Genomic DNA, 6092 nt, shown 5'->3' on the forward strand with positions numbered 1-6092 from the left:
CTGAGGGGAGACCTCATTGCTCTCTACAACTACCTGAAAGGAGGCTGTAGTGAGGTGGGTGTCGGTCTCTTCTCCCAAGTAACTGGCGAAAGGACGAGAGGAAATGGCCTCAAGTTGCACCAGGGGAGGTTTAGATTGGATGTAAGGAAAAATTTCTTTATTGAAAGAGTAGTTAAACATTGGAAGAGGCTGCCCAGGGAAGGGGTTGAGTCCCCATCCCTGGAAGTATTTAAAAGACGTGTAGATGAGGCGCTTAGGGACATTGTTTAGTGGGCATGGTGGTGTTGGGTTGACGATTGGACTCGATGATCTTGGAGGTCTCTTCCAACCTTAATGATTCTATGATTCTATGATTCTTCTTCACTAGGATAAACTGTTGGTCCTCAGACTCACTATTTATACATCCATGTCATTGCTTGTTGTCTTGCAGAACACAGAAACTCCTCAAAGGTCATTTAACCGCCTTTCAGACCCAAGCAAAATGTGTATGTATGTGTGCATATTATTCAACTTAGATTTAATGTATGTTCTACAAAAGCTTAAGAAGCAGCCATGATCAGAAAACAAAAAATGTGTTAATTAAACTTGATAGTACATACATGTACCCATACACATACCCATATACATACCCATTTACATATACATATACATATACATATACATATACATATACATATACATATACATGTAAAAGTTAAAATATTTAACTAAGGGATGGTTAGAAATACATTGTAACAAAGGTGGGGAAAAAAAACCAACCCCAAAACGTTTCCCAGCATATCTGAAAGCTAGCTCAGAACAGATAGATGTGCAACTTCTCTTCAGTGATTCTCCATAGGTCCTGTTAAGATTGCTAAGTTTTCTAATGGAGATGTTACACTGATTTAGGGAAAAAGATGGATTGGCATAAGCAACATTCTATTGCAAACAAGTAACATCTTACTTTCCTTGATATGGCTAAGAAGGATTATACTGGCAAAACAGATGAATGTCAAACCAGGGAGAGTTACACAAAAAGCTTGAAAACTACTGCTCCGAAAAAGGTAGAAAGGTCATCTTTAGGGTAAAGCGAAGCTTAACAATAAAAGTGCACCTGATTCCAAATGTTATTACAGGATACTTCCAGGATTGTAACTGTTCCCATACAGTCTCTAAATGTATGAAGAAAGTTTTTCCTCTTCATTTCATCCAAACTGAGAAAGCCCCGCACACTTCTGCCTCTTACAGCCTGGAGAAACAAGTCTTGCTGATGAAGGAGCCTGAGGCAGAAGCAGCAGATAAGGAGTTTCTGTCTCAATACATCTTCCTGCCAACAAACGTGCCTCTGCAGGGAGAATAAAGGTAGTCTGCCTCTAAAATCCTTTAGTTTCCTGTAGGAATATGTCAAACTACTGTGACCTGAACATAACATAAATATTTCCTGACTAGTCCAGGATTTTGGTCCTGAGATCACCTGAGAAACAGCCTGGATACCTGAGGCCAACCCATACACTTACTTACCATTTGAAGCAGCTTCTTTTGCAAGTACACAGTTTTATATCAGTGCAATAAGTTCAGCACTGAAATATCAAGGAAATAAGAAGTAATCCATACGTATATTTTAGACCATTAAAGTAGTTATTTTGAGCTTTAATTCCCATAGACAGGACTCATTACTTCAGTGAATGCAGACTGGGAAGGAAAATATAGATTTACCCCTCAGATTTTAGGAACAGAAAAATTACTGGGTTAATGCCCATTAAAAATATAAAAAAATTCAAGATGAGTTTTCATCAGTGGAAAAACATTCGCTGCTTGTTCCTTTTTTATACCAGATGTGAGTGGACATTCCTGAGGATAACGTCTCAAAGCAATGTGCAGTTCAGTCATTTGAATCTGAAATCAGCTGACAGAGTGAAAGGTTTGCCTTGTGAGCGTAGACAAGATTTTTTGGAAAGAGGTAAAGCACGAAGCACCTTCTCAAGCTCACCACTGGGTTGATTAATGAACATATTCAGCCTCCAATTTTAACAGTAGAATTTTCCTTCAAATCCTGTTGAGATCCTCCTCTCTCTACAGAGCATAGAAACACATAAATTCTCCATCTGAGTGAAATGGACTTCAGGGGTTTTCTCTTTTAAGGTTCTTTTCATAGTCACTCTATCTGATCTTTTGTTTTGACGTGCTACTTAAAACTCTCTTCCTCAGGTCCTGTTCTTCATGTCTGCATTAAAGCACATGAAGAAATGATAGTCTCCTTCTTGTGGCTCATTTAATCACTTCCAGTGTAAAAGACAGTAATGACAGAAAAACCTACATGATTCTGAAGGGCAAGACAAAAGGAGAAAAGAAACCCAACTGTCAGGTGCAATGTTTGTGTCTTAATCACTGTTGACACATTGAAAAACTGTGAAATAAACCGTTCTTTACAAGACGTAGATGTGACTGAAAATTTAATAGGACCACTCACTTATTAAGATCTTATCTGAAACTTATTAGAAGTAATAGGTAGACTGCTTAGGCTTTGCTCTGAACCCCAAACTGTACCCATTATCTAAATATCATTTGAATTAAGACAGTATAATAATTCTAGCTGCTTTATCAACTCAGTGAAAATATTTTCACTTGTTCATAGCATATTATGGGAAAAATAACATGTGCTTAAAAAAAATTAAATTCATACCAAGGCAGAAGATCCTCTGCCCCACATGATTGCCACTTATGGCATTATAATCAAATGCCCAGCCTAGCCCAGATTCAGGATTTTTAAAATTTCTTTCTTTCTACACTATATTTACCATGTCACAAGCTTGTCTCTGCCGTCATTTTGCCTTGGGATTACTTGTATATGTGAAAGCTCACCTAAGGAATTCAAGGTTGCAACGTTATCAAACCATATGAATAAAGGTTAACTTGGTTAAGACCTGAAAAATCAAATCCTAAAAAAGCAAAAACAAATGTACCTATCCAGCAGGCATAGATTTTAGAGAAATAAACAAAGAGGCTAGGAGGAGAATTTATTAAAAAAAAAATCCCAAATGTCAAACAGTAAATCTGAAAACAAGCAAAAATAAAAATAAGCCTGTAGCCCCCCACCCCCTTCCTATCCATTTGCTGTTTTCTGTGTGTAACATTGGCAATATAAGGTAAAACAGCGGAAGTTTTGGGAGTATCAATTTTACCAATATTAGCAATAACTGCTGTTGAAAAAGTCAATAAACAGAAAGGAAAAATAAATAAAGATACCCTTGTCGTATTTGGATATAGTCCCTAGGCAGACATGCCTTAAGTGAAAAAAAGAGCCATCAGCTACAGCAAGGCTTTGGCTCTGCAGCTGAGATTTCCATGCAAGCTCATCACATTCCAGACACTTCTCCCTACGCATATTGCAATTCCTTGATTCTTCTTCCACTTCATAAATAATGTAATTTATATTTCAGTGGGATAAATCCAAGAGTAGGCGTGTGCTAACAGAGTTTACTGGTGGCACAAATTGGGTAGGCATTTAAATAAAGCATAAATAGCAAAATGTCTTATGGAAAATTGAATGCTCCTGAGAACTGGAGTAACAGGGGCAGAACAAAATGCAATGGTGCAATGAATAAAATCATGTATTTAGTCCTTTGTTGTTGCTCTAAAGGAAAGAAATAGATTCATTAGCTGGAACGAGAGGACAGAGAAGAGACTAGAGTGAAACATCTGATCCTAGAACAATCAATGTAGATGAAGTGAATATATAACAGATGAGGTATTTCCATTACAAATAGGAAGGTATTAAGAAATAATGCTTGCCATTACCAAGACCTCATGTGGGATATAATTTTGTTCAACCCTATTTGAGAAAGACATATTTAGACTTCAAAAGCTGCCAACAACAGAAATTAAGCAGACCCAGAGAATGAATTTTCTTTGCTACATGTGGAAACTGAAGGGGATTGGCTGTTTTAAGCAGCAAAATGAAGACTGAGAGAGGATGTAAAGCTGTCTTAGGTGTACATATAGGAGCTAAAAACACATGGAAGGAGAAGCTCTGCTTAGGGCAGAGGGTAAGTGAGTGTGAGGGAATGAGAAGAACTTGAGGCTGGAAGCAAGAAGGAGTTTCCCATGGGAGAGCAACCCTCGAACTCCACCCTCTTTCCCGTGTTTTCCCTTGCACACTTACAGTATTACAGAGCTTGTTCACTTCTGTTGCACAAGGGAAACTGCATGCAACTCTTTTTATATTTGCCCTGCTTTGTGACTTGGTTCTTCTTAGTCTTTATCAGCTTATGTGATGAAGTAGACTAGACAAGTGGATCCCCATTAGTAGAAATCACTCTCAGGGATACTGAACAGCAGGCCAGCAACTTATTCTGCTGCTTCTTTCCTGTACACCCATAGACATAAATATCTCTGAAAATCTTACTCCTACAGATTCACTGTAAAGTTTCACCTCTTATGCAAAGTTGTATCTGTAATCAACATCTTCTACTGGTTGTTTACATATGTGAAGATATACTGTGTTCTACTAGTGGTTTAACAGAAGTTAGACCAAAGAATTAATGGAGCATTGATAGGGTTGTCTTATCAATTGTGCATTTATTAAACTTCTGTGTAACACTAGCTAATGTAATGCTGGTTAATTTGGATTATGTAATTGGTAAGCCTACCTGTTAACCTTATATCTTCCCAACTCCTGAGTCAAAAATCAGTGTATTAATTTAAGGGTCATGTGAGACTGAAGTGTGACACAAAATCAAGGATGATGACATTTTCTGCAGGCTATAGCATCCATATCAAAGACATACTCCAGGCTAAATTATGAAGGCCTTTCTCATGAAGATCGTCCTGCTGACAATTCAAATGGCAAGCAGTCATCATGTTTCAGTATAACACAGGTTATCCATATGGAATTCATGCTATCAGATTTGCCTTTGAGGCTGCAATTGAAATATCTTCCCATGTTACCAAACTTATTAGCAAGAAAGCACTCAAGAACTAACCTCAATAGAATAAAAAGGAAAACAGCTACACTGTTTCTGTGGCCTGTCTCTTGTGTCTTGTCCAAAATTTTGAGTCCAGAGCTCTAACAAAGAGAATGAAAGAGGAAGCTTAGCAGAATGCATTGGAAAAAAAGGTTGCAATCCCTCACAACCTACTTTTTATTTTTCTTTTAATCAAATCCTGAGACTGAGGAGTACTTAATTCACATGTTTTGTTAATGGCACTCAAAAGTAGCACACATTTCTGATCATAAAAAATCATGGCCTTTACTTCTGCAAACTGACTCGTTTCACCTTCCTCAGCAGTTTCTGTGACTTGTCCTATAGGACTCCACAGAGCAGCTTTCCACCTCCAATGCTTTCTCACAATACAACAGGACCCATCAGTGAACAGAGCATATTGTTTCTCATTTTCTGGTAGTTCATTATACATTGGGGCCTCCTCAGCACGCGTTATCTCCTCCTGTGGTGATATTCCAAAATCTTTGCCCTCTGGCCAATCCATGATCACTTCCAGGATTCCTGGGAGACTGGGGTTTCCTATTCAAGCCCGTTGTGTGATTAGTGCGACCCACTTACTCCATGTAGCATCAGTTGCATGATGTGTACAGGGGGCCCTCCCTCTGAACATCCAGCCCAGCACTGGCAGTCGGGCTGCCAGGAGGAGCTGTGCTTCAGTGCCGATCCCAGCGACATGCCGTGCAGCCACTCAGACCCCGGCCACACGCTCTGCAACCACTCCGACCCCAGCAACATGCTCTGCAGCTACTCAGACCCCGGCAATAGGCCCTGAGGCCACTCAGACCCCGGTGACACGCCCTGTGGCTGAACCAAGGAACCAGCTTGTGCCAGTACCCGGACCTTTTCCTCCCCCTGGCTGGAGGCAGGGCCCCTCTAATACTCATTACAGTACTTATTTCTCACTTCTTATACATACGAGTCGGAAGTTTCTTCATTAAGATCAGGAGTAAGATCAGTCCTTCCACTCTGTCTGGGGAACTGCCCGCTGGAAACTGGAGCAGCACTTTTCCTGGAAGAACCTCTTCCTGTGATTGTTTTCCCTTGCAATTCACGTACCCGTGCCCCTAGGGCTGCAGTAGGTTTTCCATCCCACTTCCTCATGTCCTCTCC

Source organism: Pygoscelis adeliae, unplaced genomic scaffold (genome assembly GCF_000699105.1).
Source record: "Pygoscelis adeliae isolate BGI_AS28 unplaced genomic scaffold, ASM69910v1 Scaffold45, whole genome shotgun sequence".
NCBI lineage: Eukaryota > Metazoa > Chordata > Aves > Sphenisciformes > Spheniscidae > Pygoscelis > Pygoscelis adeliae.